Here is a 27,623-nt window from a genome sequence, read left to right on the forward strand (position 1 = left end):
ATCAATCTTTTTATTATCTATCTATTCTTTGTAATTCGGAGATTGCCAATACCTTCCTCATGAGCAGATTTCTAGTGAAAGAAGGACTTTTCCATAGCTTTCGTTTTCAAAACTGCACAAGGATTTCGAGAGAGAATGGGAGAACAATTTTTTAAAATTTTTTATACTTAATGCAGTGGTTTTTCTTTCTTCCTATGCTGATAGTACTTTATACAGCATCCTAAATTAACAACCAACTCACTTGTGATGTAATCATTCTGTGTCATTAGCAAACACATTAGCAGTGTAAATGCAACACATGGATTATATATTCTGCTTCTGTATTCCTGTGCTGACGAACCCAATGATCCCATTGTTGGAGTGAGTCCATGTCAGAAGTGAGGGCATCTCAAAGGCCCTAAGTATTTCAGCTTCAATAGTATTTGAGAATTCCCAGCAGTAGATTCCATAATTAAGTTCATGCTTCGAGGGCAAAAATTCTGTGTCAAGATGTATCTATGATTAAATCATTCTGATGGTGATTTTCTTTCAATTATCATGGCCTGATCCAGAGCTCCACATCTTACCTGGCTCTTCTGAACCCAGTCAGCTTGACTTCATCTGATTTTGACTAATGTCATATGAAAACCGGTATAATTACTTTAATTAAAAGTTTGGCTAAAAGTATTGGAGAAGAAGATATAGCAAACTGATCCATAAAATTTTATTCAACTATTTCCATTCAAGTAATGTTATGTGCTTTATTTAAATTCAGAGATTTATTTCAATCCAGAACAAATTTAAGACATAATAATGGATAACTTCTTACTTTTAATATTTTATGCAACTTCATTCCAAGTTTACCTTCCTTAAACAGCAGATTACAGGAATAGCAGAGGTGGTTTTGGTATGTCACCCCATTAATGTCTCCACATTGCTAATTTGTCTTATTGAAGACTCTCAGTTTTGCTCACAGATGAGAAAAGTTAAACCAAGTTTTGATCATCATTCCTAATCCATGTTTTTCTTGTCCCTGAGTAATTAATAATTTTAAATTGGAATAATTTTTAATGCTTGTGAAAGTCCTGAGTGAGAATCAAATCAAGACATCTTTCTGCTCTTACACCTTCTAGAGATATGATCCTTTCCTCTTCAGGTCTGCCAGATCTTTCCTTTATTTAAAAATGTTTGTGTGAGTGAAGTGTGTAGGGTAAAGTGGAATAGCCTTGGATTTCTAAAGATGAGCCCTGCTAACTCTAAGCAAGGTTTATCCCAAGATTCTCTGAGTTTCAAGTGCACTGACTTGCAATAACATGAATTAGTTGTTTTGAACCCTCTTCAATTGAGCATTCAAGATTACATTAGCTTCTATTTTAAATTTATGTCACTTTGATTAAATTGGTTTACTAATATTAGGTATTAATGAGTTTTAGATACTTTTCTTGCATTCAATATATACCCTTTCCTTACTTTCAATTAAAATCCTTTCCAAACGAAGCAAAGGTGACTAAGACAAATAATTGAAAGTTTGACTAAGATTTTCTAGAAACAAGGAAGCAAGTACTGCATCCTGTTGAAGTCTATTAACATTTCATACCACAAGATGTTCCATCTGCTAATATAAAACATAATAAGGTGATTTGTCAGTAGATATATACTGAAGTTCTTATTTCAGTCTCAGTCCATTTTATTTGCATATAAAGTGGTACATTTACACTCAACAATAACTAGTCCTGAAGGAATGATATTTAAGAGGAGAATATAATTAATCTATTCAGGTCATAAACATTTTCTTCAGGGCAATGGGTAACCATCTAAGACAACCTTAATAATCATTCATGGACATTACTAAAATACTTTGGAATGAGCTGGCAAATCTGAGGATAGACAAAATATTGTCATTTTATTCCAAGGACATATTTATGCTTGTCTTATGCAGCTTTTTGAAGATTATAGTATTAAAAAATTCCTTTCTAATTTTTGTATTTGGCTTTGTGTTGATGTTGCGTTCCATTCCATAATGTGTCTAAAGGATGTAGGTATTGTGTTTCCTGTTATTTTATGTCAGATCTCAAAAAGCATACAGGAATTTTGCTGTTTTTCAAATATTATGACCATCTTACATGGAAACTAGTTATAAAGCTCCTTAGCAGCTCTAATTATGATAAAAGGCTTTCAGCAGGTTTGCCAAATAAGAAGGCATTTTTCAAGTACATTTTCATGCTACTTCATCTTGGCTGTCTTGACATGTTTTTATAAACTTTAACTATTTCAGAATTCTTGGAAAGTTACTTGCATTGAAAAGGAGGAAGAAAGGAGGGAATTGGATAGTGTGTAAAGGAAGACTCTGGTTTGCTGGAGTATTATACCCCCTTTAGTACCATGTAGGATTCTCCTGTCCTCCTCACTGAACATATTAACTTAAGGTGCAAGGAGGGTTCATAATGATAGCAAATTACATATGGAGGGAATCAGTACAGAAAGACAGATTTGTGTGGCCATAAATGAGGTCCAAATCTGTTTAATATTTCCCATACTCCAGTTACCACATTTTCTCTAAGAAGCAGTGTTTTGCACTGGGGTCTGATTTAAACCTTCTGGCCCATTTCCATAACTCCAGCCCCACAGTTTATAGTCATAAACTAATTTGTATTCTTGGAGGAAGGGTCAGAATATCTGTGGTTCACCCAGTGCACTCACCCTCTGAACTAGAAGACAGCTCTCTCGCCCTGTGCAGGCTGAGCACATCCTTTGTCTTCTGCTTTCAATATCTAGCAGACTTGAGAACGGGGGCCCAAACCATGTGCTTTTGCAAGGAGGTGTCGCAAAGTTCAGCAGAGTCTGCTGATACTCACTATGCATGATCTTTGAGAATTAAATGAGAAAACCCTTTGGTTCAGTTCTGCTGTTGTTGCAACTTCCAAAATGTGGGCTATTCCCTCCATAGGAGACGAAACAATGCTCCTGTGCCAAGGTGTACAAAGTTTGGTAATGGGAGATGACAAATGGGTTAATATGTAGAGGGTGTGTGTGAAAACATGGGGGAGCCAGTCCTAGCTACTTGAGGTCATGTATACTCATTTTTACATAATAACTCAAAAAAATGAAAGAAAAAAGGAAAACAATGCTAAGCAGTCACAAAAGCCCACAGTCAATAAAGCATTTTCTTAAGCCACTATATTGCTGTGGCACAGGCCCAAGCCTGTGTACTCAGTTTCCTTTAATGCCAAAGCACGTTGTTCAGGGATCCCCATGAAATAAATGTTTTACTAAAAAGTATTTTTTAAAATTAATTTTATTTTCTTAGGCACAAAAGGGCCAACAGATAATGTTTAATCCCAGAAAGTGAGTAGACTGAGCCACTTGTGAGGCATTGTTATTACCCTATGATGAATTGGCTTAGCACACAGATAAGTCACAGAAAAGTAACAACCACAAGAGTGAATGTGAAACAACTGGTAAATACTGATCACAATATAATGCAAACCTTTCATATGTTGATTAGTTGTAACTAATTTCTGTGAGTTTATCATCTTTATAATTGATTTTAGATATTTGTTGGGTGTAGCTAAAGAAAGCAATAGCCCACATTTGCCAGTCAGGGACCACTCAATTATTGCAGATGCAGCAAGTGATTCAATCTGGTCTTTAAAATTCAGATTTGCTTTAATCTCATGTTCCCAACAAATTTAATCTGTGCATAGAGCAGAGTCAAAGGGCTGGCCACAGCAGATGATCAATTTGTCATGCTCTTATTATCACTGCACTTCAACTTGGAGGGAAGCAGAGTTCAGTTGGAGCCTGACAGACAGAGGAACCATGGCTGTATCTCCCTGTGTTGTATGGCAGATGGGTTGGTGCTAGTGTGTATATTTTGCTCTGTGTGAGGGAGAAAAAGTATATAGCCACTCTGTTTGAATCATACCATTTTCCCTGAGATTGGATTTTTAATAGTCAGACATCTAATTGGCCAAACAGACGGCTGCTCAGATGAAAATGAGAGGACTGTAGGGACAGAGCTGCCTTTCTAAAGGCCACACATCTATTTGGGATTTAGGCCTTCTCTGAAAATGTGTTTCTAATTTTGGTATATCAGCGGGAAAGAAATTCTGAGCATAAGCGGGATGGAGTGAAATGTTTTACTTTATATAAATATATTGAGTTCATGCTCTTGAGGTTTAGCAGCTTTTAAAAATATAATCACATTTATCCTGTGAGCTCTTCAGGTTCTCTCACTCTTAATTTTCCACTGACACCTGTACACCTATCTTGCCAGGCACAGGACGATGCACACTCAGTGCCTCTCCTGAGCAGGTGTGCAGTTCTGATATGGCCAATCTCCATCAGTGGAGGGACACTCACTGTCTCATCCTCTCTGTGCTGTCCTCTGCTATGGGTTTTTACCTTCCTGATGAAAAATCAAGCCCTTGTGTGAACACAGTGGGGTGGATTGCAGGAAGTAAATGGCAGAGCTGGCAAGGAGAATGGGACGGGATTTCCCGTTGGCTCCATCTCTGAAAATTTCCACTGGCATAAAGTGAGCTGCAGCAGCAGTAAAACTCATTGCATCTGGACTAACCCTGCAGAAGGAGGCTTTGTGTCTGCAGTGTGACAGGAGAGGCATGGCCTGCAGAAAATCAATGATGAGGCAATTGAGAGCAGTGAGCTGTTCCTACAAAGTGCAAACTTTTCAATCACTATTGTGGCCAGATAATAAGAATCTTTTCATTTACACTGTAGAAATTTGTTCTAGGCAGCAGCAAAGGTGTAATAATGGACTTTGCTTCTGGAACTGACAGCAGGGGATTGAGGTAATCCTCAGGTAAAGACTGGTCTCTGAGATTTTCCCCCTTATTTTATGAAAGGTCATATTTCTTTCCTGAAACCCAAGTCCTGTTTGAGCTTCCTGAAATCTTGAGCCTTCAGTGAAAGAACTGCATGGAACCAGTGCCCAGAAGTGTTGGCACCTCCTGCCTGAAGCCTAAACCTACCCCACACCATTGCCAGTGACAAAGCTTATAGAAATGGGAGCTTATATGAATGAGTCACCTTCTCTTTGTCAGCCCCAGCTCCCTCGATGGCAGCAGCATCCTGTATTACTGTTCACCCTATTCTTGTCCTGGTGGAAGGAGACAGCAGTGCATTATATATTGGCGACTTATAAGGAACAGAAATTTTTAAATGCTTAGTTCAAAGATAAAATTCAGCTGGATTCAGTGCTACCTTTTAAATATCATAAACCCTGAGAGAAATGGAATGGGTCTTCAAGGGAGTCAGGGATTTCCCGAAATCCTGCAGTAAAATTTACCTGTTCTTTTGAAAGGCTTGTAGTCAGTACTGCTGAAAAGAGAGGACCTTGACTTCTCCATCTCTGTCCTCTCTTCATTTTATGCATTTTAGTTTGAAGAAATGGGAAGAGATCATCTGGCACATAATACTTAGGGAATGTAGGAAGATGGAAGACTTTCAGGTTATTCTGCTTGGAAGTCTGGGGACTGCCCAAGATTAAAAGCCTTTCAGAAGAGGCCAGCTGTGAAGGGTGTGCTCACTTGTAATGGGGTTCTCTTGAGAAATTTAAACTCCCTCCTGAGACCCTGATGATCCTCCTTCAGTGTTTCTTTCTGAATGCCTGCACTTTATTATCTCCTATGGAGCTCCCAGGGCTCCCGGTGAAATTTGTTCAACTGTTTGCAATCACACCAACCCGCCCGCCCATCCCCATGAAGTCATGCACAAAAATTGCAGGATGTCAAATGTTGTTGGCATTTCTTCATTGCCTCTGGAGCCCAGGATCCCTCTGCTAGCCCTGACCCAAGCCCAGGCTTATTTATGACTTACAAATAGAGCAACGAATTTGTTTTTTATTAAGTAAAAGCCCAGGGGACCTGTTTTAAAATTAAACAAAAAAAACCAAAAATGCACAGGAGCCTAAATATCTATCATTTTTGTAACAGACAAGGCTCTCCAGCAAATCATAATACAATTGATATGCTGCACAATTTATGATACAGGCTAATCATGTCAAGATGGCTAAAATAGGCTGTTAGTTCATTTGTAGCCTTTCCTGTGTTGTCAAGGATCTAATATATTTGCTTTAACTATAAAAAGGATGAAATGCATAGTTATTTCAAAAGGAAACCACTTTTATTCAAAACATTCTTGGTAAAGTAGGTATTTTGAAGTGTTTATGGTCCAGATGAATTGCATGACTATTGTTACTGGTCCTGCTGTTTCAAATATTTTATTGTTAGTGGAGTAAATGACCAAACTTTTCATCAAGCAAAACAGAAATTAGACACTTAAATTATTTCTTGTCAATTAAATAATTTTTTTTTTAAACATAGGGGCTTATTGCATGTTAATGTTTAACCTGACACTAACAGCCATCAGGATGAAATGAAACATTCATAGTACTTTTGGCTAATGTGCCTCAGAATGTCATGAGAAGACTTACATCTCTAACTACTGTGGCAATAAAATCTGCTTTTAATCTCAAGAAAGTGACCATTCCATAACACCAAAGTTTAATTATCTGACCGGAGATGCCCTTATAAGCCCTGATTTTTGCAACCTATAGAGGAAACAGAAAATCAGATTAATTTAAAATGTTCCAAGTTGTTATTCCCAGACTAAAACTTCAATATGAATTATGCAAAATTCAGGTGCTTTTAGGGGTGTTCTGTAAAATTAGAAGTTTATATGAGCAAATTGTTCTACAGATGTACACAAAATCATGTATTTGAACATACTCAACTGCATCATAAAATTGCTTATAATGTAAGGATTTCTGAAAGTTGGAAAACCCCCCCCAGCCTTTTGTTTGTATTACATATTTGAATAATATAAATCGTCTGACAGTTGTTCCCCAAGGCCCTATTGTTGCTGGGGGTGGGGTGGGGGGGGCTGGTTGTTTGCTGTAGCAGTTTCCAACAGGTTTCCTATCAAGCTGCTCCTAAGCAAACAAAGAAGGTATATGGAAGAAGGTTAGGTAAGGAAGTGCCTTTACGTTTGCTGCGACAGCTTGCTTTTTTGTCTTGGTAATAACACACTATACCTGGGCTTGTCACCATGTGAAGATGGTGGTATGATGGCATTGTGGCATCTGCATTTAATTAAAATTCTAACTAGATTCACTGAGTGGAAAGGCTGTATAAAATAATGCAACTGCAGCCTAGTCTGGTTACTCTTACAGGCTGTATTTTGCCTTACATTGCTGGAGCTGTCTAGACTTCTGGACAGTTAATGACAAAAATTTTACTGTAATGACATTATCATTTGTAAACTGGCAGAAATGTTCTAAACAATACCCAACATCATGTGAAGGTCTGAGGTTAAGCATCCACTTATTTTAATAGGTTTATTTATTTCATTTGGCCCCTAGAAGCTATCATCGATGCTGGACCATTGCTTTTAATTGCCTCAGTTAAACAGCACATTTTGAAGCCTGCAATTGTTTATTTGACTTATGATTGTTAACACATTGGTTGTGCAACTAATATCAAGAAATTTTTTCTTTTTTATACCTCTTGAATTTTCAGCCAGGCAGGTGCTTGAACAATAAGTAACACTCAAGTGAGCTGTCCTATGGAAGACAAATTTTCATAGTCAGTTTTCTTATGCAGTGCAGAGGCAGAGAATAGCTGCAGAGTCACTGGTATTTAATGTGAGCTGGCAGGAGCACAGCTGGTCCTGACATGTGTCACAACACATAGACCCAGCACATATACAGTAGGCAGCCCTAGTGATCATGGTTGGCCAGCACTGAAAAAGGCATTGGCCTCTTTATGTTCTGTCCGTGCATCTGTTCTTAGCATGAAGGTGTGTTTAGTTCCCTATAAAAAGGAACAGGATTCTTTCATGAACATATTTCCATGCACTGCTCTGCGACATAGCGACCACTTTCAGAACAATTCTATTTTTTTTCAACAAAATATATTCTCATACAAACCTATATGTAAACTGTCTTCACTTAGATACAGAACATCTATTTCTTTTGTTTTGCCTAAAGTAGAATAGGTTCCTTTAAATAGAAAGTCGTGTTTATCTTGGATAAACTCCATGCTTAAAACTTCCTGCAAAATACACTAAGGTGATATATAAACTTTTTCATTTTCCTGAAATAATGTAAAGAGAAAGTTCTTGACACTCTGTGTCAGGCCTAAAATGCACTCAGGCTGCCAGCAACAAACCTGCATCCATTGGGGAACACTTGTGTTGAATTGCACAGCCTCTGAGTTAAGTCACTCCAGTGTTCTTCTGATTTTTTTCCCTTCTTGTTACAAGGAAATTTTGTTGATATCTATAACTTTGTGAGTGTGCTCATTTGAGTCTCTTATCACTTAGGGCCATTATGCTGGGTAATTCAGCAGCGTGTACAAGTAAACTGATGCAATAAGTTCTGTAAGTTGGAGGTAGTGGGGCATTGGCTTGGGAGTCTGTTACCTTGATCTTGTTAATAAACATCTACCAAACACCAACAACAGGTTCTTAGCAAGCAGTGTGGAATATGGAGAACCACAGAGATGCAATTTATCCATGACTAGTCTTCATCCTGAAACTGTATAAGTTAACCTTAGATAGACTCACTATGCTGGTGAAGTTTTTTCTGATATTTGACCTGTACTGGGCAGTCGGGCATCAGTAGGTGTCGTATAAAATCCTCCAGTAAATTAATCTTCAGTGGCATAATGTTACCCTACTCTTTCATTTCTCACCCCCTTTGCAGCCTGTTTGTTTCCATGTATGCAAAAGACAAGAATTATGACATGAGAATGAAATGCAAAACCTCATCAAACTCATGCACTCAGTTGCTTTGGTACCTCTAACCACTAAGTATTTAACAAATAACACTGTGACACTGGCTTTTTTCCTTTTTGTTAGACATTATCACTAGAAGGAAAGTTCTGGTAAGAAGTCTCAGATTTTTTGATGAACTAAGATTTATAAAGTAATTTAGAGATGTAAAGAACTATATAAATGCTAAGTGTTATTATTCATGAGTAATCAATTGAACAATTAACATAAAGAATGGCAGTCCTCTTACTTACACTTTTGATGTTAAATGAAGAGAGACCAATAATACATAATGAATGAAGATAAAGCCAAATGAATTTCTGAATTTTGGTTGTAGATGAATACATACATCAAAGAGCCATCTGCCCACAGAGAAAGGATTAGTGATCTGCTACCATTTTTATTCACAACTGACAAAAGAAGGGAAATATAGTATTTCTCCTCTGCAGTGTCCAGTACAAACCTGTTGTAGATATGACCATGATACCAGTTGTGACTCAACATTGGAAGGCCATACGAGGTTAGAAAGCTGAGGATACGAAGTGGTGTTTCAAGAGCCATAGTAAACCTCATGAACTTTCACAGGCCATACTGAAATGTTTGTGATTCCCTGATCAAAGTGGGTGTAATAATGACTCTGGAATTAAAAGTCAGTTTTTCCAGCATGTTTTAAGAAAAGAGAAACAGAAGAGAAACAGAAGATAAATCAAGTGAAATGAAATGAAATAAAAATACATCCATATGCTGTAGATTTTGGCAGCTTATATACAAAATGATTTGGAAAGGAAGAACCTAGCCTTGTGTTTATATTATCACTGAATCTTTTGGTATATCTCAGCAAAGACCATATGCTGTATCACAGCTTAGTAAAGATTTTATAGGTCAAGCTGTTAAATACCAATTTAGTTCATAGGCTGCAATTTTGAACAGTTACCTATGCCAGAGTGTTTGAATTTAGTCAAATACTAAAAGCCCTTGTTTCTAGCAGATCATGTGAAGGAGAACATATAGTCTGTTATGTAATATTCCTTCTTCAACTCAGATAATTTGGGAAAGTATACACTGAATGTACATGCAACACCATGTACACTCATGGTAAAACAAAATAGAGAAAAGGCTGTCCTTAATACAAAACATTGCAAATAGAATTAGAGATTTTTTTTTTTAGCAAACAGCACAAACCTAGTGTTTTTCATACAGTTTTCCTTGCATATTTTAGTGTTATATATATATAAATTTAAATGCTAAGTCGCAGCATGCTATGAATGCTCTAGACTGTAATGGGTAATACATGTCACCTTCAGCCTTCAGAACTGGAGAAGGATTTGGGTTCTTTCTGAATCTTGACAAACACTATCAGCAACTAAACAGTGTTTTTATCTCCACCTCTATTAGCATTTCAACAGCAGAGTTGATAGGTGACTAGTTCTCAGCTGCTGTTAAAGGAACAGTCTGGATGTATCTGAACTGGGGAAGATTTTGCATTTATTATGTAAATACTATGGTCTGAATCTCTCTACTCAGTGCATAGGGGCACAATTTCCCTAACGTGTATTCACTGAAAATTTGTATGTTTTTGTTAAGATAGAGAAGATAGCAAAAGTATAATTATTATCTGAGTAAACACATACTAGACCTTTGTGGCCCATCCAACATGGTTAACATAAGACAGATATTTAGAAAATGCCTATAAATGGACAGCTCTGTATTAGTATGGTCACTACATTTAGTGCTTCATATGAAGAAATGGCTTTCCCACTTGCACTTGCTTGCTTTGTTAGAAATGTAACTCAATGTGTTTGTAGATGATCCCTATTTTAAATATTAAGTAACTTTAATTTATATTAGGGAAAATAATTCTTCATTATTGTTATTATTATCGGCTGGAATCACATGGTAGTAAAAATTGAGAATCCTTTTATTACCTAAAATGATGCCCAATACTGATTCTTTCCCTAGAAATGATTTGAGATCCTCTTCCCTAGATCTTAGTATGCTGATCAGTAGTGTTAGAAACTTCCTTTCATAATTAGTGGAAGACTCATCATCATCTTCATGGCTAGGCTTTGCAAATGAAGATTTGGGAAGGGCTCTACCCATATTTGCTATGAGCGTGCTGGTGACTAAAAAGGCTAATATGGGATAGACAAGTCCAGTTGCAAAAGGCACAGCAGAAAGACTCCTTAGGTGGTAAATTCTGTGAGACACAATTCTTTCTGCGCTGTCTTTTCCCCTCGAGAGTGATCCTGAGTGCGTCCTCAAAAGCATCCGCAGCGTTATGGATGGTGTGTCTCCAGACCTCCCAGCTGGAGGCCAGAGTAGACCAGTTATGATGATCAATATGGCCAAAGCTGAGATGATGTTTCAGGGAGTCCTTGTATCTCCTCTTCGGGGCTCCTCTCATGCGGCAGCCGGTGGCAAGTTCACCATAAAGCAAGATCTTAGGGAGGCGGTGGTTGGTCCTTCATCCTTGAGACATACCCTGCCCAGTGCAGCTGTGTTCTCAGCAACATGGCCTCAATACTTGTAATGCTACTTGTTCTAGAACAGACATATTAGTCACATAATCTGACCAGTGGACGTTTAGGATTGTACGGAGGCAGCGTTGATGGAAGCAGCAGAAGACTAATTTTTTTCTTAAATTCAGTCATACTTCTGCTTTTTTCCTTTCAAGTGTTTCTATGAGTTTTCTTCACTGCTATGGGAAAAATAATATCTAAATAACAATAGACTCATGAGAAACAAACTTTGTATCTTGAAAACTACTTTAAGAGAACGCACCTGCACATCCTTCCATGTGTGAATATACAACTATACGTATATATACACACAATTTGTGAGTTTGGTTCTTTCATTGCTTTTGGCCAGCTGCAAATTTAAATTTCCTGTTGTTTTATTTCTCATTTTGATTTTGAGACTTTTTCTGTTTGGTAGCAGGAGATTGCACAGAGAAATAGCATCTGACAGTGTGCAAATAAAATACCTGTCCTTTTGCCAGACAGGTTTACAGACACATAAAAACACACAAAAGGAATGAAAACAACTGCACAAATGCAGGATAGACATTAATCTTGTTTCAGTAAAGCTGAAAAGTATTAACTGGCTCCTGGAGTAAGGGGGGAGAGGGAGAACACAATGTTCTGAGATGTCCTGTGCAGGAGCTAGGAGCACATTGTTAACTTTTACTTTCCAGTGATTAGACACAGTTACAGGAAAGGCACTTGTGTTTAGCATCTTCCCCTGTGCTTAACAGTCTCTGAAGGTGACATCCAGGGGGATCCCAGCTGGGATTCCTAAGTGCCTAACCACTTACACCAGCACAGAGCAGGATGTTTATATTTTTAAGCTCTAAAGCTCTACACAAATAGGCCCGAGATTTAGTGAGGACACAATAATTGCTTTCCTTTCAACAGCAGGTGACATATTTCCCACTGAGCAAAATATAATCCTGCTGCTTTTAGTCATAACATGAGCAATAGGAGAAAAATAGACGAGAAGGTGGGAAATGTCACCAGTTGTGTCTTGGAAAGGATGTTTGCAGGCATGAGCAAGCCTCTAAGTGCACAAAATTAAAACACTAATTGACAGATGAAATTTAACAAGTCCAAATAATGGTGTGAACTCTTTACTGTTCCTTTTCCTTGCTGTTTTTGCTCTGGGTAGCACACGTTGACTAAGCAGGGAGAATTTTTGTGTGCCTCAAGCAGTGTGAGGACAAATAGCAGCTCCATGGGCTGGTCCAGAGAGAGGGTGAGCACTGAAAGGGCTTTGGTACCACTCTTCACTTTTAGCAATACAGACACATGCTATTCTATCATCTTAATTGATAGTAGTAATATTATACCTCTTTTACTGAATATCTGATATTGATATCCCACTGCATCCCTTTCTCTGACGTTGTTCGCACAGACCCTGAACCCAGAATTCGTTTCCAAACTCAGTCCTGACTTCAGCCTCAGTTAGACTGAGGTTTTTCTCTGACCTTGGGCTGGCCTTCATACAGCGGTAGAGCTGGGCTCTACATCTGACTGTCTCTCCAGGAGCTAATACGTGGTGATGAAAAGAATAACTAAATTGGTAGTAAAAATGGTGATATCCAGCCCAGTATTGTACTCGGGTGTCACTGGAATTGCAATGCCATCCACTGGAAAACAGCCTGTTTTGCAAACATTCCCAAAGTGTTGAGGGGATGCAAATAATCATTACAAAACTATCCCATACAGATTGTAGTTTAGTAAATACTTCTGGAGTTTGCAGTCATGTTCAAGAATTTCCTCTTGATGGATATTAATGTATCTCATATCTTTGCTGTGCATAACCATTTTCAGATAAAGTAGTTAGAGCATATCAGTGCTATAAATTAAAAATTAGATGAGGAGGAAATCCTCAGATCTCCCAGGAGAATAGTACATCTCCTCATCATTCCAATTCCAAGCTACATTTATGATGTACTATATCTGTTAAGAGTTGAATGCTGCCTATTTTAAAACAAATATTTTCCTCATGTAGCACTAATCATGTCTAAATGAATAATTATTGATTTGCGGAAAACAGAAAACTCTGCCATGATTAATATCTTAGTATTGGATTTGAAAGAAGAAGCTCTAATCAGAAGCATTTTAGGAGATAAATAATCTAAAGGTCTTTTTCATTAAAATTCAAAATATAAAACAATTCAATATGGCTTGAGATCAATCAGCTGATACATATTAGCACAGGCACTGCAATCTGCCAAAGCAGAAAAAAATCACTTGTGCCTGGGATGTTGCTGGAGCTGACTGTGTGACTCTCTTATGGAAAGGGCCTCTCCAATGTTTGAGGCCATAAGATTAAGTCACTGAACCTGAACTAAAAATACACTTCTTGAATTAGCTGCTGTTTGGGTGGTTGGTTTTGGTTTTGTTTTTTTTTTTTTTGTGCATGTGTGTGTGAGTATGTATGATGCACATACACACTTGGAGTGTTTGGGATGTCAGGTTAGGAAGATGGATGTAATCAGGCTAAGGGACTGGAAGGATGGAGGACATCTTGCCTTCAGCCATGATCTTGCCAGAGAATGGGACTTGTTCAGTGACTGAGTCTTCCTCAGTGTGGAGATCAATCTGATAATATCTGTGAACTTCTTAACTTTTTTCAGCATTGCAGGAGAGCCTGAAAAGTTATGCAGTCTAAAACAGCAGACTCGTTTGCCTTGTCTTAATCCTCCTGTGCACCGTATTTACTTTGTGGCTAGACAGATTCTCTCATATTCAGCATGTCCTTCTGGCCCCAGGCATCTGATGCGTGAATATAAAGTAATATAAGGGGGGATTCAGCAATCCACAGTGATTGTGTCTTTCAAATATGTACAGAGGAAGGGGTTTTTTTTGCCTTATGTGGTATGAATGCAAGTATCAAAGGACAGCTGAGCTTCCTTGTCCTCCCCATCTCAGAAAGAGAAAGGTAAAGCTGTTTGGATACACAGGAAGGAATGGGGAGACAGATTTTAAAATTTACGAAAAGTCTAGAGGCATTTTAGAAACCTCTAAGGAAGCAGAATGAGTTCATTCTCATTAAAATCTTGTTAGGTGCCTGTCTACCTCTTTAGCTTTTTAGATGGTCTGAAGTTGTGTCAGAGGAGGTTTAGGTTGGATATTAGAAAAACATTCTTCAACCTGGTGGTTGAGTGCTGGACCAGGCTCCCCAGGGCAGTGGTCACAGCACCAAGACTGACAGAGCTCAAGAAATATTTGGACAATACTCTCAGGCACGTGGTGTGACTCTTGGGGAGGGTCCTGTGTGGGACCAGGAGCTGGACTTGTAGATCCCTTCCAGCTCGTCATATTCTGTGATGCTGTGATCTAACCATGTGCTGTTTTGATTCCTTTGTGATTTGTGCTTCTCCTTTCAACAACTGGAATGACACAGGTAAGAGTGGGTGGACTGAAAGGCCCAGGATATACTGAGCCCTGAGATATGCTTGTTTAAGTAAACACTGCAAGGTTAGGCATAGTCTGAAATCCTACCCTGAGCATCCTCATCGGGAGAGACTACAGCTGGAGAACTGGTCGGGATGCCAGGCCTAGGGCCTTAGCCACACCCCAGGTGCATGGAGGAGGCCTTCTCTTTTAAGGCCCTATCCCTTCACTGCTACCACAAAAACCAGGATGACTGGAAAAAAGCAAGGTGAGACAAGAGAAATGGCTCTGCTAACTAGCAAAACTTTTGAGTGCTTCTCTACAAGTCTTCAATCATGAAGTGTTGAGGCACCTTCCTGCTCAGAGACTTTGCCATGCTTTCATAGCGTACCACTGTCCCCACATCCAAACAGTGTCTGTGTGACACTTAAGTTTGTGACAAAATTTCCATTAAGTCCCATATGACCAGAGGATAGTACTGTTGTGTAGTGAGGTGTTTGATATCCAGACAGAAAAAGTTGGAAAGGAGAAGAGGAGGAAGGTTGTTATTCAATGTAAGGGCTTTTTCTTCAAGAGGGAAATTGCAGAAGCCCACATTATATACTTTTATACAAAAATAATTCAAAAGCTTTATACTAATTAGCTTGCTTTTGTTCTTAAAGCTTTTGTAAGTGATTTATGAAAAGTGTTATTTCTATTACTCAGACATATGAAAAGAAACAAATTAACTTATTACATTATGTGGACAGTCAAAAGAAGAGTTAAATGGAGCATATGACTTTCCCTTAAAACATTAATTTTCTTGGTGTATTCTTTAATTTCCTTCATAATAAAATGTTCACAATAGCCACTGGGTATTACTCTATGAAAGATAAATTAGATCATTCCTGTTAGATGTAAATCCTCTCCTAGACTTGTCATCAGGATATGATTATTGTAAATTTCTCCATACATGTGAAATGCCAATCCCCGAACACATTTCCTGTTGGAAAACAAGAGATTTTCAGTGTCTTTTCATTTAAATACTGTCAAGTTGATGGCTACAGAAATGCTTTTTACATGAATGATTAAAGACTGTATCTAAAGGCTGGAAATTGGTTTTTCTTCCCTGAATAAGTTTAATTCTGCAGCATCAATGAGACCTGCAGATGCTCAGCACTTTTCACAGAAAGCCAAACAACATTATTTGGGTACGGCTCAGTGGGTGCAATGGTTCAATCTTATGACTACCTTGGTGTCTGTAACACCTGAAAACCACACTGAACTGGTAGGCTTCTCTTTATGTGAAAAGTGAGAGCTGAGAAGCTTCTACTGTTTCTGCAGACTTCCCCAGGTGGGAGCTGGACATCTGGGACGCTGTACAGACCACCTGTGAGAGGCTCTGTCAGGCAGAGCCTTCCACATTAATCAACCCTTTCAATAATAATACCTTTCAAGGGCATGTTAGTGAGATGATGAAGGTTTGAGAGGAAAAGAAGCAGGCTGGGATCTCTCTTAACTTTTAGAGTTTATTGAAGTTGGTAATTTCTTTTTCTCCTGTGATTTAATACATGCTCAATATTTCCAATCTAGTGTAAGCACGCAAACATCCTAAGGCTTATGGAAACTAATCTAAATCATCAGCTCTTGTGAGGATCATCCAATAAATTGTCTGTGATTCACGCATGGAGCACCTACACAGTTCAGATGCGTATTTCAGCCTTTTTGTCGTATATCAATTATTGCCACCAGTTTTGAATACTCAGAAACATGAGATGCTTAACAAATTCTAAATAACAGCAGGAGGTCATTATATACCAGGGTGTTTTTGTAAAATAATTACTATCCGCAAATGACACTTTTTTAAACCAGTGTTTGAAAACCTTTTGGTCCAATTACTCTAAAAATCATGCACTAACAGTAGAGAGAAAAACCTGATTACTTTGTGTATCTCATCTGTCTTCATTTTGGACTGACATGCCCTCAGTTAATTCCTTCAAGGTCAGCATGATTCCAGCTGAAACTGACCCATAACACCCCTACATTCTGGAAACAGGATGTCACCCTAGTGGAAAAAATGCTTTTAGGGGTAGGATTGATATGTGTTTTTTTTTTTTTTTTTAAATTTGTCCTCTATGTCTCAGAATAGTGGGAGCCAAGGCTTCTGCAGGAAATTGTGTCTATGTCTCTGGCTCCCAAGAGAGACACACTGCCTAAACATCCAAAAGTCGGCAGTAGAGCAGTGGGTACACTAACAGGACTCATCACTTGTTCCCGTAGATTTTCCATCTGATGATGATAAAGATCTTTAAAATGTAATTCAGTTAAATATTGCAAAGAACTTTTCCAGTAAGCTGCAGCTAGTGAAAAAATTATATTACCAGAAATATGAAGGTTTACATTTATATTCCCACTGTTAATTCACATTAGGTTCCCTGTGGATTGAAAGATTCATGTGGAAGAAACATAGCTAAGTATATCACTTTCTATTTCACACATAAAATTTAAGGCATTTTTAAAGTTACATTTTTGAATGCTAACTGGCAAGATAGTATATAAAACAAAAAGCTATAATGTAGTCTGAATTGTCACTATATATTCTGTGTAGCAGCTGACAATGAATATTTATCTAAACAAATATTTTCAAGCCTTTCATACTACAGTTTGTGTTTGTTTCAGTCTGATTTGAATAAACAGAATGTTTTGCAATAACTGTAACTAATATCTCTAGGCACATAACATTTGAGATGGATCTGCAATTCAGTGCTGCAATATTCAACTGCATTAGTGTTAACCAGGAGCTAAATTACAGCTTTGATTTCAGTGATACTTCATCGTACCTGTGAATTCGATGATGCTGAATGAAATTAAAGGTTCACTTTAATTTGTATGAAAAGGAAATAGATTCTCGTTAAATGGAGCAGTGTCATTATATTTGTTTAGCAGCTACCATACATGGCATGCTGAAGTCACAAGTGTTCAGGAGACAAACCATTAATAGCATGCCAGATCACTTATAAAAGCATAAGATAATAATGATTATTAATACAATTGTTATATATAGGAATTGAAGAGGGAGTTTTTCTCTGCAACTTAAGTGAAGAGGAGAAGCTTCCAATTTCTATTTTATGGAAGTCTTTCTGTTAGGCTGTTACTCCTACACATTAAACTCAACAGTTGGCATCCAAATTCACCCAAGTACATCATCTTCCTGCTCCAGTTCTGACGGCAGGTCAGTAAAGGCTGTCCCACAAGATCCCTTCTCTGTGCCTCACAGCTGCTCTGGGAACATGTCTCTAACTGTCAAATTTCCATCACAGGAACCTTTTATCCTCACCTCCTTGCCTGGTGCACAGCTCTCTCTGGCTTTCAGAGGGACACAGAGGCTGCTGCATGGCCACTTAAAACGTGTCTATCACTGAGGCAAACTGGAGGAGTGGAGAGTTGTGCTCATATAAAAATCCACAGGAACTGTGCCTGAGCCAATGCCCCATGGTGCCATTGGGCATCTCCCATTTGGTCCATGTGTGTTCCAGTCTTTGGAATTGCCACTATCCCAGACTGGTATCTATGGTTGGAAATGTTTATAGCATTAGTGAGGATAATGGGGTTGGAGTTGCAACCCGGAAAGAAATTGTCCTTGCAGTGCTTTTGTGCTTTCTGTTCCACTCAGAATTTATTGGGAATTAGTGACTGTAACTACAGGCACTGCTTTGGCTTAAGTGTTTAACAGGCCTACACAACATAAGTGTATGCTGTTTGCTGACACAAATGTTCCAGTTCTTATTTCCTTTCTGGGACTTTACTGAACTCTCTGCTTACAGATTACCATTACAGCGAAACATTTTCCTTCCACTAAATCCACTTTCACTAAATCCCTACACTATACGCTTAAAGTTTTTCTCCAACCAGTGTCACATGATGCTGTCTGGCCTACACACCACTTAGGAAATGCCAAACTTCTTATGACTAATCCCCCAACCCAGAAAGTCAGGTTCCATTGTGTGCATGGACTGGGAGCTCATCTTATAAGCGGCGACCGTCAGTGGCTGTCAGAGAGCTACAGCACTTGGGATCAGAGCTCCTCATGGGAAACCTGCTTTGTAAAACTCTTCAGGAAGGTCAGCTTCCTCCTGTATTGAATTGAATGGTTACCTAGAAGAAAATATATTGAATGTGGTAGTGCTTTTTTTTTTTTATTATTTGCCTACCTTCAAATACCTTCAAGCAGGGCCAGTCCTGTTGCATTTATGAATGTTTTTATTCTTGGATATCTCATGGAAATTAGTTGGAATTTTGGTTGAAGAAAAAGAGTGACTCACGCAACAGTTTACAACTGATTCATGCCTTAGGCTCCTTTGCCTACTGCAATCAGTCAATACCCAGTGTTGAACCTGCTGCAAGCCCTGGTAGTGACAGTGACAATAATTTGCTTCAGGCAGACCACAAGCTGACAGAGCTTCCTGTGAGCATAACTCCTGCTTTGTTTGTAATAAACTATGAAAATGTAGAGGTTTATTTGTGTGTTAGCTTCTGATTAATTTCTTTTTTTTTCTGTACAAACACAGAGTGAAAAAGCGAACCAATGAACAGGGGATATTTAGAAGCATATTTATTTGCATGTTCCATCCTTTTTCCGTGTATTTATGTTTACGTATCATGCAGATGAGATGGATGGATGTAAGTAGTTCCACTAAATTCTGTGTACCAGGAAGAGGTGGAATACTGAAAGCAGCTTCTGAGATTTCATGAGCAATGCTACCTTATTAACTTGGAGATAAATTTTTCTTGACTATATATATGACTTGATGATCTTGGAGGTCTTTTCTAATCTGGTCGATTCTATGATTCTATGCATCGGTGAGATGTTGCAAACAGGGTCATTGATATAGAGATTAATTTTCAAAATGTGCTATAAGAAGTTTTCTCCTCTGTGTGAAAAAGTTTGTGGCTAGACCAGAGTGTGGTAAGTGGGCAAAAGACGGTGGTAGGAGAAAGGAAGCAAAACCTGTCTGGGAAAGAGGTTCCAGCCTCCGGTGCAGTACATCACCTTCTCTCTGCTCATCTCCAGATTCCCCGTTTTCCATCAATACAGACACTAAAGGATTGGTAATTCAGATTTTGCTAAACCCCAGGTTACCCTTGTCCTTAGAGCAGGGATCAGAAGCTGGAAATCCTCAGAACTCTTTCTCATCTTGTTTTGTCCGCTGATGGTTGGACATATTTTGGGATCATCAGACCTGATATGCCTACAGTGTTGTGTTGGACTTTTAAACTTATATTTATATATTTTATGTGTGTGAAGGGAGCTTACAAGAAAGAGGGAGGTGGACTTTTTACTAGAGCATGTAGTGATAGGATGAGGGGGAAGGGATTCAAACTGAGAGTAGGTTGATATTAGATATTAGGAGGCACTGGAATAAGTGAACCCAGAGAAGTTGTGGATGTCCCACCCCCACAAGTGTTAAAGGACAGGTTGGATGGAGCTGAGCAACCTGGTCTAGTGAAAAGTGTTCCTGTCTGTGGCAGAAGGTTTTGGAACTGGATGGTCTTCAAGGTTCCTTCCAAAGCAGGCCATTTAATGATTCTATGATATATAGTGTATATTTTATATTTTTTACTATGGAATTTTACTGATTAAACTAATGAGCATCTACTGCTTCTTTATTTAGATTGTTTTTAAGGAGAAATAAACCCATATGGAAATAGGCTTGTGTGTATGTACATTGTTCCTCATCAGAAGCTGCCAGAATAAATGTGAGGACTAGTGATAACAAAGCAATTAAAGAAAATGGTAGAGAAAACTTCAGGTCCCGAGGTATTTGTTGTTGGATGGATGACAGTGGTTATTCCAAGTGAGTTAAAAAGTCTGATGCAGTCCGAGAATGAAGCGTCTTTATCTGTGAATCCCAAATATCTGTAATAACCTTAGAATTCAATTTCCACATCTCTACAATAGATTCAAGGAATGTTTTTCTATCCTTGTTATAACTCCCTGTCTTCTTTAGACAGTGGAAGTCACATGCAAGTGCCATATGTCTACGTAAGTCAGATGCCTCCTATCAGCAGTTCTTCCATGTGTTGTGGTTAATTTATATTCACAAAAAACATCACAGAAATGATTCAGAAATTGTAATTACTTGTTAATGTCAAAAACTGATTAATTAAATGTTCTAGTGTTTACTCTGCATTATTATGGGTGCTAACATTTCTGGGCATTTTCATACAGCATTGGTGTCTTTGCTGGGTGAAGTTTATTAATGTAAATTGGATTTGACATAAACAAGACTACAGCTAATTATTTCATGTAAATATACACACTGTGTAGCAGCAAACTCATAAAATCTGCACATCTTCTTGCACTCTTTTTTTGTGGTTGTTTTTTAACTCTGAATGCCTGTTTTAGCTATAGCAAATTCCTGTTGCCCTAAATAACAGTCACCTTTTCATTTGTGGAATTGCTGGGCTATAAACTTTTGTGCCACTCTGACACCTCCTTAACTTACACACGGTCATCAATAACTTTTAACCACCAGGAACTCTCACATGTACCACTATGCTAAGCTCCACTTTGTTCGTTTTCCATTTCACTATATAAAGAGGTTTTATACTCACTGAGGACAAGAACTTTCCATAGGCTGAGGTAAATAGGAGAGCAGCCCCAAGCCTGTACAGGAGACACCATCAGGGTGCTCTGATACAACCACTTGTCCATATTCCTGGCAAAAAGGCAGGTTTTTCCAATTTTCTGCTGAAATCTTTGGCTGCTCCAATGTTGCTTTGTGACTTTTTGGTAGTTTAGAAGCTCAAAGAGTTCTTGGTGCTTTTCCTTCCTCTGGGACTAGCACAGGTGAGCACAACCCATACTCTGCACTGTCATTTGCATTTGCTATGGTTCTTATTCCCTGCCTGTCCCCCAGGATCAGGCCCTAACAAGCCACCTGAACCTCATTCACAGTGAGCGACACTCAGGACAGATGGGTATCTATGGAGACTTGGCCTTTATGGAGGCTGTTTTGGCCCCCAATATAAATCATTGACATCCACCTGTCGATGCTGTAGGGGACATTTCCTCCTACCTATTGCTCCAAGAAGCTGTTAATGTGTATTAAAAGCTCAATGATTTAGAGGATGACTAATAAATGCAAACTTTATTGCTATGATATCATCCTTTTCTATTTCAAGATGATTCTAATAAATTCCATATTTGTATTTGCTTTTACTGATTTATACTTCTTTTGGGGAAAGAAAATCAGCTAAAAATGGCATGGATTTGCCTGTTGGACAAAATATCCAGTTTCCTTTCCTTACACAGCCAAACAGAATAATTTGCCCAGTATTTAGTAGAAATTACAAACCTCCCATGGCCCATAGATACTTTCAGGCTCCAGGAATGCTAAATTTTTGGAGTAAAAGGCATTTGTACAAAAAAATCTATTTATAACTATCCAAACCAGCCAAACATCTGGAAATCTGAATGGTGGTGGTGATGATTCTTGCCAAAGAACCTCCTTGTCTACTAAGGCAGGGAAGAGCCCTTGCAGAATAGTGGTCCTTACAGTTCTCCTGCCCATGCATGCCTGAGCCATGAGATTTGCTGGTCGAAAATGTCTGACTGGAAAACAGATTGTTTTATGGAAATATAGCATAAATGGAAAATAGCATAAAACTATAGCATTCTCTCTCCCCATCAGGTATCACTGAGTAGCAGGGTACCCACGTTTTACACCCGAGCCTGAACTTTTTTTAGGGACAAACTGGCATAAACTCAAATGCAGTGGGGTTCTGTGTGCCAGCTGCAGATCTGGATAGCATTCCTCTGAGAACTATCCCTGCATCCCTGTATTCAGAGAGCACAGGGTGCAGAATCTGTCCATCAGTTAACGAGTTTGTGCTATTTCAGGCTTTATTAAACTCTGCTGCCGTCTCTGGATCGTGCCTGTTAATAGAGTGCAAAGCGGAAGCCAGGCAGCAGCAGGAGGAAAACCCAGCTGATTTTTTACAAAAACAACTGGCTTCAGATGAGTTAGTAAATCAGTTTTGATCACTGCAGCTGAGATGCAATATGAACTGTTCACTGAGGCTTAAGTGATGTTGAACAATTAAGAAATTTGCTCAACATATTTATTAAAATAATCATTACTGTTTTTACCATAATGATGTAATGTGCATGAGGGCTCTTGTCAGCCTTCTGCTCCACTGCAGAGGCTCTCAATATCAGTTATTAATAAAACTGGCAATTAAAATAACATGTTGAAATCGGGTAGAAAAAGAATAAATCAGAAATAGTAGCAGTTTTTAGAGATCATCTTTTCCTAAGCCACACAGTTTTGCTTTCATTGCTATTTAAGACCAAAGGTGAGCAGTCTAGCCAGCTGTGGTATTGAAGAGAGTGACAGAAATATTAATCCAAAGAGGTTTTATCCTTTTTTGTACCTGATTCATTTTTAGTGTGCAGCAGATAGCTCACTCAAATCTCAATTATATTTGTTTCATACGTGAAAAACAGTCCAGACAAGAATACATTTATATAAATATATATATATATGTCCTCTTAGGCTGCTGGAAAAGAGTATTTTCTATCAGAGGTTTATGCAGTAGGATGAAAACAAAAATAAATATTTTACAGAAGTTATAATAGTCTCTGAAGTCACTTTCCCTAGATCTAAAGCTTTACCCCAGGGCACTCTTCCAAGATCCTTCGAAAATGACTTGTGTCTCCACACTTAATGTAACAGCTTATATATCCCCTTTGTTGCTTTGTTAACATCATTTCCTAATTGCAACAGTCTGCTGTTTGACTGCAGACAGCTTTGTTGTTGTTTGATTTCTAATAACCATTCCCTGTGAAAATGTGACTTTCTGAACTGTAACAGATGATTTTGGGCTCTCCGTGGAGTTCCTGGTCTCCAGGGCTGGACGGCTGCAGACACTCGGGGTAACTTGTCTGTGTGCTTGTCAGGTTGTTTTTCTCTACTCCCCAGTGCCCAATGTCTTCCTCTGTGAAGCATAAGAGCCTGAATCCATGCTGGTGGTTTCCTGTCTGGTCCACATACAGATATTAAGGGAATAAGGGGTAGTGTTGTGGAACAGTGTGTTAGGGCCGCCTGGGCAGTGTCCATTCCAACCAAACTGGGAGCAGAGTCAGATGTGCCAGAGAGGAATGGGATGCTTCAGGCTCTGTGGGGCTGAATAGAACATTTACTTCCCAGCCCTGATTCAAAACTGGTCTGCCTAGTCTGTGTCCCAGTTTTCCTGTTTTCTGCACAGCTCAGGCATCCTAGCCATGCACTCAGGGCTGGATGGAAGCTTGAGAGCTTGTTTGGGACAGGGAGAGCAGAGGCAGGCAGGGCAGCTGCCATGTCCCTGCATGCCTGGATGAGGTGTGTGGGTTTAGGGGAGCTGGGGTGTCCCTGCTGCAGGCTGACCCAGTCCCACTCCATCCTGCCCACCTCCCCGTGCCCCCTGCCCAGCGCAGCACCGAAGCACGTGGTCGCTTCCAGCACGTGAGTAGCCCTATTGAATTAAGTACGTAATCAAGTGATTTGCTGGTATCCTTAATCCTTTTCACATATCGCTAAGCTCATTAAACTCTCTTTGATACCAAGCTGTGCAAGTTCCTTAAGACAGGCAGAGACTACGAGCTATTTCTTTAGCTTGAATTTATCACCTCCAGTTTCCAGCAAGGGACTCCTGAGCTGCAAGCCTGAAGTTGCTCTAAGGGTTTGCTCTGTAACAATGGATGGGAAAATATTCTGTGGGCTGTATAATTTCTGATACCCTGCCCAGCACAACAATATGGATATGCCAGAACAAATACCCATGTAACCAACCAAAATACTGAGCAGTGGATCCTGGGCCTCAGTGGAGGCACTTCATTTCCTTTCTCTTCCTTGTTTTTTCCTGACAGCTGTCCAGTTAACAAAGAAAAGAAAAATAAAAAAATTAGCAAAACAAATAAGCATTGCAAAACGAGATATTTAGTTCTGTCAGAAAACATATTTAGGTGTATTTGTAGGCTTGTGCTTCAGCTCAAACCAGTGATAATTTGGGTAAAGCAATTCTCTAATGCTCTCTAAATTAGATGAGCTGGTATGTGACATTTGCATACCAACTCCTTCTGCATGCCAGAATACATGCAGCTGTTAGAAAAATTTTCTACTGCATTTAAACATATTACAGAACGTTTTTTCCTCAAAACAGTGGAGTTATATGCCATCACAGGATAGAGGAAGGAGTGAAATTCTTCCGTCTGGAAGCAAAGTAATTGAGAAGAAAAGGGGTGGGTTTCACTCATTATGCTGAAAAGGATTTTTTATTTTTTTTGCATCACGAACTCAGTAATCCTGCAAGCTGGGAGGAACTACTGGAGGTTGGAGTGGGACTCAAAGCAGAGCCAGCACAGCACAGGCTGCCAAGGTCTGGTCCAATTGTGAATAACAGCATGGATAGCAATTCTACAACCAGCACAATTGCTATGTAATGTCATCAAATGTATAAAAATACTCTAATTCGAAGTCTCCAACTTCAGATTAAAAATGCTGCATCATTTTGGAAATGTTGACTTGGCCTTACACAGCCTTACTCCCTCCAGCTTTGCAGGTGCTCAGTGTCCAGCCTTCTAGGGTTAACAGGCAGAATTGTAACCCCCTTTTGAAACCCTGGGGCCTCTGTGCTTTCACGGCCTTTCTCTTCTATTTGATTGATTTGTCTTAATAGTGTTTACTATAAGCACCAGTTGTGTCTACCTCAATGATTCTTATCCTTACTCAGTTATTGTATCTTGTGTCTGTTTTGATAAGGAAAAGGTACTTTTCTCATGTATCTATGGGTCACTTGGATCCTCCTTCCACTAATGCAAACTCCTGGAGTCATATGCTCACATCAGAAAATGACGGTCCATGTAATTTTTCAGACTCCACAATTAGCCATGCCACTCAAAGCCTACATGGTGCAAGCATTTGTCTGACATTGCTCCAAGGAAGACATAAAATACTTATATTACCCCTCTCAATGTGATCTATTGGTTACTGTGAAATGTTGGTACTTTACTGAATTGTGTGAATTGTCTTTGTGAAAACAGAGTCATAGAATCATGTAGGCAGGAAAAGACCTTCAAGGTCATTGAATCCAACCATAAACAAGTGTGATTACTTTGGGGGTTTACTCACATTTTCTGCTATCACTGAATGTGCCAGGTTATTCTAAATCAAAAAGTTGCTGTAAATCTCAAGTGACTGTTTGCTATTTGCTTCACATTGAGAAAATGATGACACTGGGTACTGATCCAGGGATTGCAGAATTTGGCCTTTTGGGAGAGATGATAACAGAAAAGAGCAAAAACCTGGTCTTAGGAACAGAGATGTCTGAAGCAGATGGCCTGTTTCAGACACAGCTGGCACATGAGTGTGCCAGAAGAAAGGAGGTACTGCTAACCACGATCTTCTGATCAAATCATGGTTGATTTTTTTACATCACTTTTTCACACTGGCAGATCACATACTCCTGAGTTGCAGGTTTTCAAAGAGCAACAGAATAATATTTCTGATTTGCCACAGGAAAAATTCAACATTAAAGCAGCAGTCATACAAAATAAACATATTGCTTCCTTTTCCCCCATTGTCTTTATTTCTAGACAATATTTTTGAGAAAATTGCTTCAGAATGAGTTTTTTACATTATTGTGGTAGAATTATGCAGAATAAAACTGCTGATCCTATCTTTGCCTGTAGGGCAAAGTGCACTGATGAATAAATCAGGAATATTGTTTAATATTACATTAAAAAGATGTAAAGGTATTAATACTAATTTATACCAGATTCATTGTAGTAAAAAAAATTAACTAAAAAAGGCAACTTGTTTTAAAGAACTTGATACTGCAACTAATCATCATTATTTATTTGTACAGTATATTTTTGTGAACTCTAATATTGCAGAATGACTTTACTTATATTAGCTTAGAAGAAGCTTGCTGCTAATTGCCACTGAAGTTGATGGTATTTCTTGAGATTTACATTATTTAATGTTTTCTGAAAGAAGCATCTACAAGATACTTCTATTTAGAGCAATTAGAATAAAATTTAAGCTTCGGGCAGCCTCAGAGTTTAATGGAAATTTTCACAATAACCAAAGCTTTTCAAGGATATGACTGAGATGCATTTCCACAGGCTCCTTGGGAGCATCATTGAACTCATCTGTGCCAGGGACAGATGAGATGCTTTGTGTCATGATAACCTTTGAGGAACCTTTCTCTCTCTCTCTTGCTCTCTTAGTCACTCACTAATTCTCTCAAACAGAACAATAAAATAATTACTTGGAATAAAAACTTGGAACAATTCCAGTCCTGAAAAATAAAAATGTATATTTTTTAAAATATTATGGTCATTACAATCAGCTAACATTTATCTTTACCTTGAGAACACATGATGAAGTAGTGTCCCTGTGGTGGCTGTCTCATATTCCTGGTCATGAAGGTAAATGGCTCAGAAGAACCAAATACTCTGCAACAAAAATCCCTATTTTTACACAAAACAAATAGTAAAGAAACAACTACTAACACAAACAAGAACTCCACAAAGTGGTTTTGTGATGAGTCTGAAGGTAAAATAGTGGAGCTATAAAAATGGAGCTTCTTTCTCCAGAAAGTGAAGATGGATTCTTTTCTATATAGTACTCCAAAACTTGTTATTTCCTGAAGTATGAGGCTTGAGACATAATTTTGCTTTGCTGAGATATTTCAGGAGAGTTATATTATTACTGATAGGCTTTCAGAATAATAGTAATGTGGCTGTGTTGGTACTGCTGTCATACAAATATATCATATCATATCATGTTATTCTGTGGGTTCATTCTGAAATATTTGATATAAATAACACTGATGTTCCCTTCCTCCTGGAAATGAAGTGGTATATTTCTATTACTGATAGATTTCTCTGCTGAGAATAAACATCATCTCTTTGCATCGAGCTTAAAGAAC

General features: G+C 38.6%; 1 protein-coding gene across 1 annotated transcript in view; it reads left to right on the top strand.

The window, feature by feature from the left end:
- Nucleotides 1-27,623, top strand: part of NCKAP5 (NCK associated protein 5) — a 369,416-nt gene that overhangs the window by 93,458 nt on the left and 248,335 nt on the right. The window lies entirely within an intron of this gene.

The sequence above is a fragment of the Manacus vitellinus genome, unplaced genomic scaffold (assembly GCF_001715985.3).
Source record: "Manacus vitellinus isolate BGI_N305 unplaced genomic scaffold, ASM171598v3 scaffold_22_pilon, whole genome shotgun sequence".
Taxonomy (NCBI): domain Eukaryota; kingdom Metazoa; phylum Chordata; class Aves; order Passeriformes; family Pipridae; genus Manacus; species Manacus vitellinus.